Source organism: Anabrus simplex, chromosome 3 (assembly GCF_040414725.1).
Source record: "Anabrus simplex isolate iqAnaSimp1 chromosome 3, ASM4041472v1, whole genome shotgun sequence".
NCBI classification, from domain to species: domain Eukaryota; kingdom Metazoa; phylum Arthropoda; class Insecta; order Orthoptera; family Tettigoniidae; genus Anabrus; species Anabrus simplex.
The window spans coordinates 437,052,880-437,072,837 of NC_090267.1; the positions used below are offsets into that span (position 1 = coordinate 437,052,880).

The 19,958-nt window shown below is 39.6% G+C and overlaps 1 protein-coding gene across 1 annotated transcript in view; it reads right to left on the reverse strand.

Annotated features, from left to right (window-relative positions):
- HERC2 (E3 ubiquitin-protein ligase HERC2) overlaps window positions 1-19,958 on the reverse strand; it is a 509,505-nt gene that overhangs the window by 244,224 nt on the left and 245,323 nt on the right. The gene's annotated exons all lie outside the window — the stretch shown is intronic.

Below are 19,958 nucleotides of genomic sequence, written 5' to 3' on the forward strand. Positions count from 1 at the left end.
TCTAACCATCGTCGTCTTGGTCTCCCTCTACTGCTCTTACCCTCCATAACAGAGACCATTATTCTCCTAGGTAACCTATCCTCCTACATTCGCCTCACATGACCCCACCACCGAAGCCGGTTTATGCGTACAGCTTCATCCATCGAGTTCATTCCTAAATTAGCCTTTATCTCCTCATTCCGAGTACCCTCCTGTCATTGTTCCCACCTGTTTGTACCAACAATCATTCTTGCTACTTTCATGTCTGTTACTTCTAACTTATGAATAAGATATCCTGAGTCCACCCAGCTTTCGCTCCCGTAAAGCAAAGTTGGTCTGAAAACAGACCGATGTAAAGATAGTTTCGTCTGGGAGCTGACTTCCTTCTTACAGAATACTGCTGATCGCAACTGCGAGCTCACTGCATTAGCTTTACTACACCTTGATTCAATCTCACTTACTATATTACCATCCTGGGAGAACACACAACCTAAATACTTGAAATTATCGACCTGTTCTAGCTTTGTATCACCAATTTGACATTCAATTCTGTTGAATTTCTTACCTACTGACATCAATTTAGTCTTCGAGAGGCTAATTTTCATACTATACTCATTGCACCTATTTTCAAGTTCCAAGATATTAGACTGCAGGCTTTCGGCACAGTCTGCCATTAAGACCAAGTCGTCAGCATAGGCCAAACTGCTTACCACATTTCCACCTAACTGAATCCCTCCCTGCCATTTTATACCTTTCAGCAGATAATCCATGTAAACTACGAACAGCAAAGGTAAAAGATTACAGCCTTGTCTAACTCCTGTAAGTACCCTGAACCAAGAACTCATTCTACCATCAATTCTCACTGAAGCCCAATTGTCAACATAAATGCCTTTGATTGATTTTAATAATCTACCTTTAATTCCATAGTCCCCCAGTATGGCGAACATCTTTTCCCTCGGTACCCTGTCATATGCTTTCTCTAGATCTACGAAACATAAACACAACTTCCTATTCCTCTCGTAGCATTTTTAAATTACCTGGCGCATACTGAAAATCTGATCCTGACAGCCTCTCTGTGGTCTGAAACCACACTGGTTTTCATCCAACTTCCTCTCAACAACTGATCGCACCCTCCCTTCCAAGATGCCAGTGAATACTTTGTCTGGTATACTAATCAATGAGATACCTCGATAGTTGTTGCAATCCTTCCTGTTCCCTTGCTTGTAGATAGGTGCAATTACTGCTTTTGTCCAATCTGAGGGTACCTTACCAACACTCCACACTAATTTTACTACTCTATGAAGCCATTTCATCCCTGCCTTCCCACTATACTTCACCATTTCAGGTCTAATTTCATCTATTCCTGCTGCCTTATGACAATGGAGTTTATTTACCATCCTTTCCACTTTCTCAAGCATAATTTCACCAACATCATTTTCCTCCTCCCCATGAGCTTGGCTGTTTGCAACACCACCATGATGATTTCCTTTTACATTGAGAAGATGTTCAAAATATTCCCTCCACCTCTCCAGTGATTCCCTGGGATCTACTATGAGTTCACCTGAATTACTCAAAACACTGTTCATTTCCTTTTTCCCTCCCTTCCTAAGATTCTTTATTACTGTCCAGAAAGGTTTCCCTGCTGCTTGACCTAGCCTTTCCAGGTTATTACCAAAATCATCCCATGACTTCTTTTTGGATTCAACAACTATTTGTTTCGCTCTGTTTCTTTCATCTACGTACCAATCCCTGTCTGCCTCAGTCCTTGTTTGGAGCCATTTCTGATAAGCCTTCTTTTTACGTTTACAGGCTGCTCTCACTTCATCATTCCACCAAGATGTTCGCCTTTTCCCATCTTTACACACAGTTGTTCCTAGGCATTCCCTTGCTGTTTCTACTACAGCATCCCTGTATGCCACCCATTCTCTTTCTATATCCTGAACCTGCTTACTGTCTACTGTTCGAAACTTCTCACTAATCATATCTATGTACTTCTGTCTAATTTCCTCGTCCTGGAGATTTTCTACCCTTATTCGTTTGCAGACAGATTTCACTTTCTCTACCCTAGGTTTAGAGATACTTAGTTCACTACAGATCAGATAGTGGTCTGTATCATCGAAAAATCCGCGAAAAACTCGTACATTCCTAACAGATTTCCTGAATTCAAAGTCTGTTAAGATATAGTCTATTATGGATCTGGTACCCCTAGCCTCCCATGTGTAGCGGTGAATAGCCTTATGCTTGAAGAATGTATTCGTAACAGCTAAACCCATACTAGCACAGAAGTCCAGCAAACGCTTCCCATTCCCATTAGCTTCCATATCTTCCCCACATTTACCAATCACCCTTTCGTATCCTTCAGTTCTATTCCCAACTCTTGCATTGAAATCGCCCATTAGCACTATTCTATCCTTGCTGTTGACCCTGACCACGATGTCACTCAATGCTTCATAAAACTTGTCAACTTCATCCTCATCTGCACCCTCACATGGTGAATACACGGAGACAATTCTAGTCCTAATTCCTCCCACTGACAAATCTACCCACATCATTCGCTCATTTACATACCTAACAGAAACTATGTTGCGTGCAATGGTATTCCTGATAAAGAGCCCTACCCCAGACTCTGCCCTTCCCTTTCTAACACCCGTCAAGTACACTTTATAATCTCCTATCTCTTCCTCATTATCTCCCCTTACCCGAATATCACTTACTCCTAGCACATCCAGATGCATCCTCTTTGCTGACTCAGTCAGTTCTACCTTCTTTCTTCCATAAGCCCCATTAATATTGATAGCTCCCCATCGAATTCCATTTCGTTCGCCAAGTTGTTTCCAAGGAGTCCCTCGCCTGTCAAATGGGAGTGGGACTCCATTACTCCCATAGGTCCGAGGCTTGCTTAAAGTGTTCTGAGCTCGGTGAATTCATGAAGCAGGATGCTGCCCTACTTGCACATAGTCCAAGTGAGGATCTCTCCTCTAACGGGTTATGGACCACCGGTGAATTGTATAGTCCTAGCCGCCTGAGCACAAGGAGGGCCACGACTCAGAGTATGTCCGAGATGCCCACTCCCATTCCATAGCAACTGGTATCCCGACTCTCAGGACCACTTACTAGGCCACTCAGCCGTTGCCCATGGTTCACGAACTAGGACGTGACTACAGTAACCCACAAACATGAACCTACCTATTTCCACACTGACCTGCCATTATGCTCATCCTACTGTGTGTTCCTTTTCATGTTCCTATCTCTCTACATAGAGTGATCGGAAAACATGTGAACCGAGTATATGAGCGTTAATTGTTTTGGTCATACGGATAAGTAATTGGAAAAAATTACGTCGATATCTCATGCCGTTGTCATTTTATCAGCTGCTGAAGTTACAGTAGCTAATCAGATCGCATCGCAGGTGAATTCAAATGGGCTTTAAAAGGCATTGTTGCTAAATCTGCACGTGGCTTGGTTGAGTTTGGGAGCCTGCCAAGAAATGAGCAACAAACACTAACACACCCTGGGTTTCAGCCAATGCCACCGTAGTGTGCTTGCTGTGGGACGAGCCTATCAGCAGGGAGATAATTGTTAAATTCCACCCCTGGAGAAGTTTATTTCTTACATTCTTCTTTTCATGTTCCTATCTCTCTATATTCTGAATGACATAACTAAAAATAACAAGTATTTTGTAGCAAAATACTGAGAATAAATTAAGCTGGATAAGGAAGAAATAAAAAAGTAAAGCTACTCATTCAGTTGAATTTACAAATGGTGTGCACATACTACAACATAAAATAAGTTTTTTATTTTCTTTATTTACAATCTGCTTTATGTCGCACTGACACAGATAACTCTTATGGTAACAACAGGATAGGAAAGAGCTAGGAGTGACAAGGAAGTGACCGTGGCCTTAATTAAGATACAGATTTGATTAATAAGAAAATGGGGAAACCACGGAAATTCATCTTCAGGGCTGTCAACATCGGGGTTCAACCCACTGTCTCCTGAATGTAAGCTGATAGCTATGTGACCCAAACCGCAGAGCCACTTGCTCGATTACATGACTATTGATGTTGTGATAATAGCCACCGGACTTCCAGTTTTATGCAAAATATTAACCATAGGGTTGTTAATTTTAATTTCAAAAGCACCACACACACAATAAGCAGGATTCAAACCTCAGTCGCCTTGGTAAGAAACCAGTGACAATATTAAATAGCTGACATGTCCTTTAACCTATTGGCACAACAATTTTAACATGCTGAGCATGCGTTCATAAACAGGTCCTTACAGTAAGTTTAGGGACAGCGCTACAAAGAAGTATATCAGCTATTGTCCCTGTACTCCCATTAATAGCCTTAACATTAAGTATCCATCATACCCATGCAATAGTGATTTGAAAATGGAGTATTTTAGTGGAAGCCAGAAGCTGCTGTGTTTCTTAGTTAATTATGGTCATTTGTACCTTTCGGTCACATAGCCAAACACTTAGAATTTTAAGGAAACACATTCATAACTTTCAATCCTTTGATGTTAGGTAAATTAAATCTCATGTACAGACCTTCGTAGGATATAGCAACTTGGGCCACAGGATGAAAAAATTATAAACATTGTGTGTAGTCGTTAGAGTAAATTGAATTTTTTCTTTATTATGAGGAATAAAGAAAATTATGGGAAAGAAAGTGGCTCTTAATATATTTTCTTTTCATTCTTCTTCTTCTTTTTTTAAACTTGGTTAGCACATTGAAAGTTTTCAGTGATGCGAGGATAGGAAGGTAGCCGTGGCTTCTGGTGCAGCCCCAGCATTTGCCTGGTGTGGAAAAAGGACAATGGAAAACAATCTTCAGGCTTGCCGATGGTGGGTAATTTCTTTAAATCACACCTTCGATGCCATGTGTGTGTTAATATCAGTATTAAACTATGCTAGTTCTGATTTGCGAGTGATTCTTTTTTGTTGCAAAATACTAATCATCCACATTGTTTGTTTTGGTAACTATCTCATCCCATAGAGCCATGAACCATGTGTTGCAAAATGTCTACAGGGGAAGGTTCTGGTGGGAGGTTCCTGTTTACGATGAGATTTATTCCAGAATTACCTGCAAAACCATATTTGGATGCTTTTTTACTCCATTCCCAGCTGTCTTGCATTGTCTTCCTTGTCTCCCTGTTACATTCAAAGTTGCGCTCACTCTGACCCAAACTGTTTGTCATGTAACTCCCACATTCATCGCTAGCAAATACAGTAAAAGTGTATCACTTTCTGAAACTGTATCACTGTCGGATTCACCCTCACTATCCTGTAACAGATGTTCAATTTCATTCCTCATAATGAAAGGTTTACTAGGTTGATGATGATTATGATGATGATGATGATAATGCTTGTTGTTTAACACTTAGAGCGTGAGCTCCGTACTATTACGTTTCAAGGCAACTTTCTAAAACTGTAGCGAGCATAATATTACAATGTTCGATTTCTCGCGCTTTGTGTTGGATATGAACATAATATTACAGCTTTGGAACTCCTGTGTGGATGCCAGTAAGCATGAAGTTGCACATACTATCGCTAGATAGCATCACATCACTGTTCAGTGGAAGAATATCGATCTGTTCGAAGGCAAGCAAACTCGTGAAAGAAGTTTCCCTCAGAGTTGTTTGTTATTATTTGTTCTGCGCGTGGCTTGTGTTCAGCTTCATTTGGTCAGACTGACTCAGAAACAGATAGAACAGTTATTACAGGAAGTTTTAGACTAATCTGGTGACAGTGATATATCTGCAAACAGCGACAGTGATTTCGCTCTTTCAGCAAATGATGCAAGTTCAGGTAGGTCAAATCTGTCTTCCATTCCTTTGCTTTTTCTTTGTGGACAGATTCTTCTCTCGCAAAAACGTTGAGATTATTCTACGACTAGTATATTTGGGGTCATAATTCGCTTTACAGATTCTGAATCTGACGCAACTGAAGAGACAGTCCTCCCTTCTCCTTCTGCCGGCACGCCCGCTCATTCCAGGAAGAGAGTGTGGGCAACAGGTGTTGCAGGTGCAGGTGATAGTGAATGGGCAGAGGTTGACCAGATTCCAGATATTATGAGAAGTGACATTTTTGGTTTTAAGTTCAAAGTAGTGTCTTATATCAATTAAATAATTACTGAGATTTATTTCAAGAGTGTAGTACAAGCATACTTGATTTTACAATTTTTTCTTCCTGAAAAAAATTGTGTAATTTTGGCATTTTTTACAATATAGTTTTTTTTCTTCAATCTATCTGAAATTAATTAAACTCATAGTGTACGGATTCGGAATTTGAACGCTCTTGTCAATTTATTTTTAACTCAAACCACGTTCATTTTGTGCCATTCTGAACATAGCCATAAATTCTGGAAATCACCCAGCACACAGGTGAGCAGCAACATTTAAGGCATCAGCAGGGTAAGTGTTAAAGGGGCCTAACATCTAGGTCATCGGCCCCTAATGGTACAAAATGAGACGAAATGTAATGACAAACTTAAAGTTCAAAATTCATCCACTGACCAAAATTCAAAACGTGATGATGATGAATAAGAATTTAAAATAATCAGCAGATCCAACTCACAATACTGAGAAAAATAATTCCAAAATAATTCAAAAAGATGACAATGAACAATGATTATGAATTTAACACAATCAGTGAATCCGACCCGCAATGCCCCACCTTCCCAGAAACTATCTTAAAACAATAATATTAACGACCAAAGGAGTGCTTCTAAAGCACAATCCTGAATCGATGATGCTTGTTGTCTAAAGTGGTCCAAAATTCAGGTCAACGGCCCCTCATCCATGAGCACAAGGCAGTAGTGATCAGTGAGACATTGATGTTTCAAGTGGAGAGTGTACGTCAACATGGGTAGAAGTAAGGATGTGACAGAGTGGTAAAAAGGGGCAATCATGTTTGGCCGTCTACAAGCAGTGGTATACTGCACATGGCCACTAAACACAACATCAGAATTGTCACCGGAAAAAGATCCTCACTGAGAGGGACCAGAGATGCGTTTCATAGCTTGTGAATCACAACTGCTTCCAAACCTGACAGAAATTGCAGCAGTCAGTGAACGAAGGTCCATCCCATCCTGTTAGAGAGATAACATAGCGACGGGAACTGCATGCAATGAACATTTGGAGTCTGTTACCTCTCAGGAGGCATTGCTCACACAGGCACATAAAGCTGTGCATCTTCAATGGGGCTAGAAATCATCGAACATGGACAGTAGCTGAGTGGTGAAATGTAATGTGATGAATATCATTTTTGCCCATATTCAAATGACGCATGTCGTCGAATGCACCAAACGCCAAATGAAGCATTTATCCTGGATGTGTGCAAGGTCAGGTTCAAGCTGAAGGTGGGTGTGTGTAGTTTTGTGGGCGTTTTTCGTACTGTGGATTAGGCCCGCTCACTGAGGTGACCACGAACATGAACCAGCATGTTTATTTAAACATTCTGGATGATGAGGTGTTGACTTTCAATCGACATTTGCATGATGAGTATGCTATTGATACCCCGATTTTTCAAGACGACAACAACAAAATTCATCGGGCTGGATGGATATGTGACTGGCTTTATGAACATACCCCCACCCTATTACATCTCGATTGGCCTGCAAAATCACCTCACTTGAACCCCATTGAAAATATGTGGCACATGGTGGTACAGTGGTTAAAACGCAGATATCAGCATGCCCACAATTTGGTGGAATGGCGATCAAATCCTCAGCGAGTGGCTTAAACTGGATGTGACGTACCTGCTCAATCTTGCTGACTCGCTTCCTAACCGAATCCAGGCGGTTCTCAAGACCAGAGGCGGAGTTACACGGTATTAAATGATGCTTTAATAATTCTCCAGGGGTTTCTAACTTTTTGTCCAGTGAGCTTATTTTGTCGTCGTCATCATCATCATCATCATCATCATCATCATCATCATCATCATCATCATCATCATCATCATTTCCCTTTATCCAGCTGTAGCCGGGCAGGGGCAAATTTGGTTTCTCTCCACTTTCTTCGGTCTTTCCACCACTCCTCCTCCAATACTGTGTCCCAGTCCAGGTTTCTTTCTATAATACTGCGTTGGATTGTGTCCTTCCATCTCAGTCGTGGTCGTCCATGGCCTCTCTTTCCTTACATTTGCATTTCCATCACCTTTTTTGGCATTCTTTAGCCACTCATTCGCTTTACGTGCCCAAACCGTCTTAGTAGGCTTTTCTCTATTCTATCATTCATTTTTTCCACTCCAATTTTCCCCCGGATTTTCTCATTCCTTATTTTGTCTCTTCTACTCTTCTGTTATCATACTCCCCATGAACTTCATTTCGGCTGCCTGTGTTCGACTCTCATCCTTCTTTGTCATTGTCCAAGTTTCTGCTCCGTAAGTTATGTGTACATAATATATCTTGTACATAGTTTCCTTTGCTTCCATTGGCACATCTTTGTCCCATAACATGTTTCTTACACTATGATAGAAACAGCTTCCAGCTTGAATCCTCTTACTAATCTCAGCATCCAGTCAAGCATTCTCCATTAATTCACTCCCCAGGTATTTGAACGTCTCCACTACTTCTAGGGGCTTGTCTGCAAGTCTAATCTGACCTGTCCCTTCTCTCTCACCTCTAGTCATAACAAGAGTTTTACTCTTTTCTACACTTATTTTCAATCCACATTCTTCGATCTTCCTACTCACCACATCCAACTGTTCTTGAACCTTCATGTCCTCTTCTCCCCAAATCACAATATCATCTACAAATAACATGATGTTCATTTCTCTTCCTCCATATGTTGCTTTTGCTGTTTTCATGATGTCATCCATTACTATTGTTTTAGCAGGATCAGCGATAGAACACTTCCCTGTCTCTGCCCACTAGTTATTTTGAACCATCTTGTCCTGCCAACTTGTGTATGCATGCAACTACAACATTCCTTGTACACTGCCAAGATCATTGTTAATAATCTCTGTCCAATTCCTTTCTTCACCAGACTGTCCCAAACTTTAGTCCTGGGGACACTGTCATATGCCTTTTCAATGTCAATGAATGTCATCACCATATCATTCCCGTACTCCCATTGCTTTTCCATTAGTTGTCTCATAATGAAAATGGGCTCTATTGTTGACCTTCCACTTCTGGAATGAAACTGATTTTCTTGTATCTGATTTTCAACCCTCAACCTAATTCTACTTTCCAGTATCCTTTCCATTAACTTAGCAACATGGTATATTAGAGTAATTCCCCTGTAGTTCTTCAATATTTTCTTATCACCTTTCTTGAAAATTGGGATGATTATTCCTTTTGGCCAATCCTCAGGGACCTCCTTACTCTCCCAGAAAATCCTGACAACTTGATATATGTTCACTGCAGGCCTTTGGGTGTGGCGAGCCCATCATAACTACAGGCTACATGGTCAAAGCAGATATGGTGCCTCGGACGCACAGCTCTTCGGGTGCTGGGGGAACTGTGAGAAATGTGCAACCAGCACCAAACTACATCACGATTGCGACAGTAAATATCCTGATACTGACAGGAAAGACAGAAGAACTGGTTGACTTCATGAAAGAAAAAGATACAGCCATACTTGGACTGTGTGAGATCAAGAAGAGGGGTATGGGAGAGATTCCTCTGAAAGAAGGATACAGGCTGTATTGCAGCAGAGGACCTGAAGCAAAAAATGGAGTGGCCATCATACTTAGAAAATAAATCCAAGAATATGTGGAATATACAAAATGCATCAGCGATAGGACGATGGTGATGAGACTCCATTTTGAAAATGGCATGAAAGATCTATTTCAGTTGTATGCCCCACAAAAGGGTTGCATAGATGAACATCTAGAGGACTTTTTAGAGGAAATGGAATGGAATGGAATGGAAAGACAAAGAAAGGAAGATGATGATTTTTTTTTTTTTTTTTGCTAGTGGCTTTACGTCGCACCGACACAGATAGGTCTTATGGCGACGATGGGACAGGAAAGGGCTAGGAGTGGAAAGAAAGCGGCCGTGGCCTTAATGAAGGTACAGCTCCAGCATTTGCCTGGTGTGAAAATGGGAAACCACGGAAAACCATTTTCAGGACTGCCGACAGTGGGGTTCGAACCTACTATCTCCTGAATACTGGATACTGACCGCACTTAAGCGACTGCAGCTATCGAGCTCGGTGGAAGAAGATGTAGGCCCCTTTGGACATGGAAAGGTAAATCCAGAAGGCAAGTTGTTGGTGGATTTTTTTGCATGAGGAACCAAATGATTGTTGGAAATGCCTGGTTTAGGAAAAACAGGCAGAAGATTACAAGGTATGGGTGGGGAGACAGACTAACAAAGACCATGAATGATTATATAATCATCGAGAAAGAACACCGGAAGAACCTGTTAGATGTTACAGCCATGCCTGAAGAAGCCTTTGGTGGAGATTATAGAGTTGTGATAGGAAAGTTAAAAGTGGGAAAGACTGAAAAAACCCCATTAAGAAAGAAAAGAATTAAAGTATGCAAGTTGAAGGAAAAAAGCATACAAGAAGAATTTCAAAGGGAAATAATACCCTTGGTACCCAGGATGGAGATGGGGGAATGTTGAAGATAAATGGAAAAGATTTAAGGAAGCACTGGTTGGATGTGCAGTAAAGATATGTGGCAGAACATCAGGAAATGTGAAAGACAAAGAGACACACTGGTGGAATGATAGGGTAAAGATTAAAGTGAAGGAAAAGAAAAGGGCATGGAAAACATCTAAGACCGAAGAATGTAGAAGAAAATATGTGGAGGCAAAGAATTTACCAAGTAGTGGAGGAAGAAAAGAGAAAAAGCTGGGCCTTATTCACACAGAAATTGAGAGATGATATGCAGGGCAGCCAGCAATTACTGTTATCTTAAGAAACAAAAAGAGAGATCAAGTAAACACTAGATTTGTGAATGATGAAGGTGGCATAATATTAACAAAGCCAGAAGAAATAAGAAATAGATGGAGAGAGTATTTTCAGAAGTTGCTCTTTTTTTTTTTTTTTTTTGCTTTACATCGCACCGACACAGACAGGTCTTTCGGCGATGATGTGATAGGAAAGGCCTAGGAATTGGAAGGAAGCGGTCATGGCCTTAATTAAGGTACAGCCTCAGCATTTGCCTGGTGTGAAAATGGGAAACCACAGAAAACCATGCTCAGGGCTGCCGAGAGTTGGGCTCGAACCCACTATCTCCCGATTACTGGATACTGTATGTCTCAAATATTATTACAATATTATAAGTCCACCTGTTCAATACAATACAATATGATACACTATTTCATATGGTCAAAAAATTTTTATACATAATACATAAAAGTCAAAGGTACATGTTTCACCCTCCTTACGGGCATCATCAGCCTATATCAATCTTAAAAATAATACAAATAGAGACCTTCTAATCTTATAAATTATAGGTTAAAATGTTGAAAAATGATTTCGTAAAACATTATACAATAACATCTAAAACAACGATAATACACCAAAGTGTGTTAAAAGAGAGTGAATTAACAGTTTTGAAGATTAAAACGTGATTAAACATGAAATTTTGAGAATTTAAAACTAAAATGGATCCATTTTTTTTATAATATCATTAAGACTGTGATGGCCTTGAGTGTAAACACAATCATCAAAGGGGGATGTTTCTTCAATTCCCAAGTTTGAATCCAAGATGGTAAAATCACTGTCAGTTATTTAAAACGGAAGTGTGAACGTAATAAACGTATTAAAATGTATATGGTTGGAATATCTGAAAGTCGAAAAGAAAATGGAACTTCTTATAGAGGCGTTGCTAATGATAAAACGCATGTCAAAGCTAGCGGAGTTCGGAAATTATGTGATAGTCGAATGGATCTAAAAGATAGTCAAGTTGATGTTAAAATTCCATTGAAACATTTGTTGGAAGAAATGGTCAGGATTTTTCGTACGGTGCGTATTAATTACGTCAGGTTGTTACGTTACAGCAGCGTTGCTGACGTAATTAATACGCACCGTACGAAAAATCCTGACCATTTCTTCCAACAAATGTTTCAACGGAATTTTAACATCAACTTGACTATCTTTTAGATCCATTCGACTATCACATAATTTCCGAACTCCGCTAGCTTTGACATGCGTTTTATCATTAGCAACGCCTCTATAAGAAGTTCCATTTTCTTTTCGACTTTCAGATATTCCAACTATATACATTTTAATACGTTTATTACGTTCACACTTCCGTTTTAAATAACTGACAGTGATTTTACCATCTTGGATTCAAACTTGGGAATTGATGAAACATCCCCCTTTGATGATTGTGTTTACACTCAAGGCCATCACAGTCTTAATGATATTATAAAAAAAATGGATCCATTTTAGTTTTAAATTCTCAAAATTTCATGTTTAATCACGTTTTAATCTTCAAAACTGTTAATTCACTCTCTTTTAACACACTTTGGTGTATTATCGTTGTTTTAGATGTTATTGTATAATGTTTTACGAAATCATTTATCAACATTTTAACCTATAATTTATAAGATTAGAATGTCTCTATTTGTATTATTTTTAAGATTGATATAGGCTGATGATGCCCGTAAGGAGGGTGAAACATGTACCTTTGACTTTTTTTTTTTTTAATTCGTTAGGGCCATCTATGGACCACGGTGCTTGTGTTTTAGCTGTTTCTTGAAGTCATCGTCGTTGTTTGCCACAATTGGTGTTCTTAGCGGCTGGTTTGGCAGCTGTTTTCTTGTTGGTACCTCGAGCTTTCCTGATGGCCCAGTAGTCCTTCATTTTCCGGCTAAATTCAATCTTACGTTCCTCAGACCATTTCCTGGTCTCGTCTTTTGGTCTGTGGGTAACTTCTGTGAGGGATGTTACAAAGGATTTAGTTTTAAGAGTTGAATGATAGTTACTCCGATCAGCTATGTCGTTTTGATTTATGTGGAGTTCCGAAAGGTCCTTCTCCACTTGCTTCATCCACACGAACCCAGTAGCTTTGCCCTTGTTAGCAGCCTTGAAGATCCTATGAGATAATCTATTTGAGTCCATTCTGGATAGGTGTCCGTAAAAAGCCAGTCGCCTTCTTCTGATGGCATCTTTGACTTTTATGTATTATGTATAAAATTTTTTTGACCATATGAAATAGTGGATCATATTGTATTGTATTGAACAGGTGGACTTATAATACTGTAATAATATTTGAGACATATGTCAACTTCAATACGGAACCAAAATGAGAATAGTTACTTGTAATACTGGATACTGGCCGCACTTAAGCGACTGCAGCTATCCAGCTCGGTTTCAGAAGTTGCTGAACATAAGACCTGATGGCAGTCATTCAATGGACGACCACAAGAAAGGCAATTGGTTGATGAAGAAATGGAAAAAGAAATTACAATGAAATAAATTGAAATGGCAGTAAAAAAGATGAAGCTTATTTTGTATTACTATTAAAATGAGTTTTTATACATTTCATATTTTTCATCATTTTTACTGTATAGTGTAAGAGAGGGCCACAAGTCTTGACTTCACCACTACTTAAGACACGTAAATGTATCTATCCCTTAGTACCATTTCTTAATACGGGGTTGAGGAAGAGGTGAGATGAATTTATTTGGCAAGTTTTTACGGCCAGATGCCCTTTCTTACACCAACCTCAGTTAAGGAGCTAATGAAGAGGAAATTTATTTAGTGATATGTCAGAACCAGAGTTACATACAGTATATATAAAGATGTACAAAATATTTCTATAAAAAAGTTCAGATTGTAGTGCACCAGAAAGTACCAATGTCAAGTACATTTCTTGTCGCCTCAAGTAGCTCTTTTTCCATGCATGTGGCAGGACAAAGATGATAATTTAGCAGATGGGCTCTAGTCTGCACCTCCACCACAGCCACACAAAACAGAATCCACCAAATATCCCCTCTTTTGCAGAAAATGTTATCATTATGAAGATGAAACGAATGATGGTGAATGAACTTGGGTAAGTGGAAGGAATCAGCTGCAGCCTATGAATAGGAACTGTCCCAGCATTTGCCTGGAAGTGAAACTAGGAAACCACAAAAAACCACTCTCTGGACAGCAGGTTGAACAGGACAGGTGAGAGTGAACATCCCTACCTTACTCCCTGGTTGATCTTCAGCTCCTCTTGATGCTCTCCACATCTCACTACTGCACTCTCTTCTTTGTATAAACTCCATATCAATCTCCTGCTGTCTTCAGCATACTAAAAAATTGGCAACTGCAACTTAATGAAGGCCTTTTCTAAGTCTACAAAAGCAATATACGTCCTTGTCTTTGTGTATTCACATGGAGGGATGTGAGAAATGGCTGATCATAATCAGACGCTTTTTAAAGTCTGTAGGCAGAATTCCAGATTCATAAATATAACAGGCCAAGTCTCACCTGCTACCTTTATGAATTCTGTTGATACTTTATCCATTTAATTTGTCTTTCAGAGCCTGAACTGCTACATCAAATTTATTTCTCAATAAGTTATCTCACATGTCCTCTTGATCTTCTTCTGTCTCAATTACCTCTTCTGAGATAGTGCCTCCATACAGTTTTTGCAAGTACTCTTTCCACCTAATTGCTATGTCTTCAATCTATTCACTCTAATTATAGTTTGTCACTTTTAATGAGGCCATCAATTTATTTCATCTTTCCTCTGAAAACAGCTCTGTGTCTAGTTTTTCTTTTCTGTTTACCTCATTCCATATTTTCCTCTATTCCATTCTTCTTTTTCACTGGTTTTTACTTTCCTTCTTTAATTCCATTTGCCATGAAATCTTTCCTGTTTTTCTTTCTTTGTTTTCCAACTGTTTGCTCAGCTCTTATAAGCAAGTACATGTTTACATTTTCCCATTTCATTTCTATACTTTCTATTTGTTGTGACAGAATTCTTTCCTCTGGCTTTTCTATAAATTTCTTTGGCACACCTAACCATTAAGTCAAACCTTTCCCTTCCAGTTTTCTTTTTTCAGTTGTTTGAACTCTCCAATAATCATATTGTGGTTGTTGGCAATATCTGGTCTCGCGTAAGCTCTGCAATCTCTCAGTTGGTTTCTCAATTTATTTTTATCTAAAATAAAGTCTATGAATTTTGAATTTTCACAAATGAATATTCATTCATTGACTTGACCTTCAACAGGCGACTTGCATACACTGTACAGTGTTATGACAGTAGTGCCAGACCTGTAGCTTAGATCCTTTCCAACAGCACAAATATGACCTAGGCCACCGTAGCTCAATTGGATAGAGCAACCGATACAAAATCAGAAGGTTGTAGTTCTGTACTTAACATCTCTTCAAGATGTACTGAACACTATCTAATACTTTGAAAGTTTATTTAGAAAACAGTCTATCTGACAAACTGCAGGTCTCCAGGAACCTTGTAGGTATAATGCTTGTGTAGACGATGTTGAAACCGTAATTTAGACACCACAAGTCGATTCCTGGAGCAGAATTCTATCATTCGATATGTGCACTCATTGGTCTCCCTGAAACTAAAAGGACCTACAAATCCATCGACTGTTCCCTTTCCTACCACCAAATACCAGTGTCCCATAAAAATCAAATTTACATCTCCCTTAATAACACATAATGGCTTTGTCCACCTTGGTGCGTACATCTTCTACTTCTTCATCCTGATTTGTAATAGGCATATATACTTGTAAATTACAGTTTTGCTGGATTTTGTGTCTGTTGTAACAAACATCGCTCTTCCACTGTACTGTACTGTACTCTAGATCTCATAGTTTGATTCAGGATCACTTCCACACCTGCTCCTGACCTGTTCTCTATTATCTCTGTGTAAATTATTCTGTAATTCCGACTCCTAAAATCACTTATCAGGTCATCTCATTTCAAAAAATCCCAGCATACCTAATTTTCTCTTCTTCAACTCAAGTTTTAGTACCATCTACTTACCACACTGGAGTAGGGTCTGGACATTTCACGTTGTAATCCCTCAGTAATTTCTTCTATTCTTCACCAGAGCAAAATCCTAAAGCAGTCTCTGCCTAAAGATCCAACCAGAATATTTTCGAGCACGCTCCATCAGATAAAATAATCCTTTAACTAGAATATTTTATACACACTGACTTAGCAAATGTCATGGGATAGTCACCTAATAGCGTGTGGGGCCTCCTCTAGCCCTGCGAACTGCAGTGAGACGCCGTGGAAGTGAGTTGACAAGTCCCTGGTAGTCCTCTGGACGCAGTTGACACCAAATCATTTGCAGAACGGCCTCCAATGCTGGTCTGTTCATGGGTGCAGGATCCATGGCACGGAGCTTGTGTTCCAGGACATCCCAGATATGCTCGATAGGGTTCATATCGGAGCTCCTGGCTGGCCATGGCAGTCGTTGGACCTCCACTGCATGTTCCTGGATCCATTTCCGGGCGACGTGGCGGCGCGTTATCATCTTGAAACACCGCAGAACCGTCTGGGCGCTGGAAGGCCAAAAATGGGTGGAGACGGTCTCCGAGCAGCTCAACATACAGCATACCATTCAAAGCCTCTTCCAGAACAACTAGAGAGCCCATTCCATACCAGGAAAATGCACACCAGACCAAAACAGAGACACCAGCACCCTGGACCACACCTTCGAGGCAGGCGGGATCCATCGCTTCATGTGGTCTGCGCCATACACGGTGCCACCCATCGGCATGGTGCAGTTGAAATCGTGATTCATCCGACCACATCACGTTACGTCATTGTTCCAGTGCCCATCCCTGGTGACTGGTGACAAATGCACGTCATCGTGCTCGATGACGTTGGGTTAACAGTGGCACCCGTGTGCGGCGCCGGCTCCCATACCCCATAGAACCCATGTTCCTGCGAATTGTCCACTGGGAGACGTGTCTAGCATGGCCTGTGTTGAATTGGGCCATGATTTGTTGCACTGTTGCCCGTCTGTCACTACTGACAATCCGTCTCAGATGTCGCCGGTCACGGCCATCGAGGGTGGCTGGACGGCCGTTCGTTCGTCTGTTGTGGACTGTGACACCCGCATTCAACCATTCATGATACATCCTGGACACGGTTCATCGTGTGAAGCCGAATTCCTGCACCATTTCCGAAATCGCACTTCCCATCCGTCGGGCACCGACCACCATACCCCGTTCAAACGGTGTCAGCTCACGACGACGTTCCATGTTACACCTGGCACATGCACAGCCACTGCTCACAAAGTCTCCTATACAACTGCCGCTGGCACAGAAGGCGTGCGGTGCGCAGACAACACACCTGCACATCAGTGCTCCGCTATCCCATGACATTTGCTCAGTCAGTGTATATCCACCATTCAATAATTATAAATATGTAAGTATGTTAATACATGTTTCAGTTTAACATCTTGCCTGAGATCTAGTAATTAATAATCATTAATAATTCTCATTTGTAAGCAAAAGTACAGAAAATAAAAATTTGATGTTATGATGCATAATGAAGTTCAAGCAGTATACAGTGAAGTATGTAAAATGATACAGAACTTTTGTTGCTTCTTAAAAATCCATTTCCCTAAAATGACAGGTGTAACTGTTATCATGCACTTAAATGCAGAACTGTGATTTACTTTCTTCTTTATGATGAGGCCTGCTAGGGACCACATGTCAATTTCAATTCATCCTTCCTCATTGTTTCCTAGTTGTTTTACGTCGCACCGACACAGATAGGTCTTTACATGTAATAAATATCATTTTTGGTCCGTATTGATGATATTTGATTGAAATAATAACATTAAGTTATTTATTAGACCACCTAATCAATACAAAATTGTCTTGGATGATTTACATAAATTTGTTAGCTAATAGTGGTACATGTTTCGCCTTCCCTGAAGGCATCATCAGCCATAGTCTTAACCTTAAATTAAAAATAAGCGTCTAAATAACATGTAGTAATGAAATGAATTTTAAAATCTTGAAGAGATTTGAAGTAAAATAACATTAAAAATAATGATGGTTTGAAAATACAATGTGATGAGATACAATAGTGGAAGTATTAACAAAATTAACATTAGAAGGATGCTAAAATAAGTACAATGGATAAAACAACAGATTGTTATACAACAAGTAGTAAGATTGCATAAAAGTAAAGTTGATAGTCTGGCGGTTATAAATAGATGATGGTGAAAAATCTTATATAATCAAAGTAAAGAAGAGAGAATAAAAGTCAAAGGTAGTCGAGAGATCCGAAGTTAATCATGATCTTGAAGATAAAAGACGGAAGTCAGATGCATATGGAGAAGTTGTAGAACACGTTGAGGATATGAAGTTGGTGAATAGAAGTTGAAGAACAGTTTCAAATAGGATCACTATGGACCATCTCAAAATTTTGAAGTGATGTTCAAATGTTGCAAATTGTGAGCTTGCAGATATTCAAGTTGAAAAAGCATATAAAAGTGGAATCTGTAAATGGAAGCAAGAAACGTAGAGTTAATTGTGTGAAAAGATATTTGAAAAATATTGAAGTAGAATCGTATGCACTTACCATTTGACGGTGACAAGGATAGCTTGCAATATTATGAGTTAGAAGTATTTGCAACAGTAGACTTCTTGCTACGTGTGTTATAACTGTAGTTTTGTGCTGGAGGGGGATCTGTTTGCGTTGACGTAACTATTGGAGGGGGGCTGCTATTGGTGGGAGGGAAGGAAGAGAGTGTATTACTGCGCGTGTTGTAACGGTGTAAGGCTATTGGAGGGAGCGATGTTACGGTGGGTGTGGCTATGGGTTTATTGGTTGTATTTGAATTAGAGGTACTAGCGGCGGGGGGAAGGGAGGGGGGTATATTAGCTGTAGGGGAGGTGGGAACTCTAATTGATGTGAGGTTGAAGATTTTTAAGAATTTGTTGGTGAGGGAAGTTGATTCTCGTAATAAAATAAGAATCTGTTCATACAAGGGGCTTTTTTTATCAATAGTGTCATTTAGATTTTTATCTTTATTAAAATGTTGGTCGAGGAAAATAAATAAGTTTTCATATTCTGTCATGAGTTTGCTTTTATCGACTCTTTTTAGGATATGGAGGTCTTGTTCTATTGTGGTGAATTTATGCCCGGTGTCCCTCATATGGTTGGCCATTGCGGAGAATTTGTTGTGTCTTTGGGCATTGTAATGCTCGGCGTATCTGGTAGAGAAGCTGCGGCCAGTTTGGCCAACATAAGAAAAATTACATGTAGAGCATTTCAATCTGTATATTCCTGATCCAGAGTAACTATTGTCTGTGATGTTAATAGAGTTGTGATTGAAGAATAAATTACGATTAGTGTTTTTTGTTGTGTAGGCTATTTTTATTTCGTGCTTCATTAATGAATTGGTTATCGGGTAAATGCTATGGTTACTGAACGTGAATTTAGCGTATTTTGGTTTGACGGGTTTTGATGGAGTTAAATTGGTAGCTAGTTTCAGTTTGGTTTTATTGATGATTTTATCAATCATACTCGTGTTAAATCCATTGAATTTAGCTATTTCCTTGATGAATAGTAATTCTTTCTTTAAATTAATAGAGGACATAGGGATCTTTAATGCTCTATATATTAAACTGTGATAAGTGGATTTTTTCTGTGAGTTGGGATGTAAAGAATCATTTTTTATGGTTGTTGGAGAAAAGGTGGGTTTTCTGTATATTTGGAAGTCGAATTTGTTCAATGCTCGTGTGATTTTGATATCTAAGAAGTTCAAAGAGTTATTGAACTCATCTTCTTTAGTGAATTTAATATTATTATCTAAGTTGTTGAGGAATGATAGTATGTTATTGCTGTTGTTGATTTGTTTATCAATGATAGCTATGGTATCATCAACATAGCGATGCCAAAGACAGAGTCCGTTGATGTTATTAATAATCTTACTATGTTCGAGATTATCTAAGTATATAACGGCTAGTATTCCAGATAATGGGTGCCCGCCTGGTGGCCATGATCGTTAAGGCGCTGAAGTCTAAAAACGGTCTAACACCGAGGTTAGCCGGTTCGAGTCCCGTTGGTCGAAAAAATTTTCACCATCA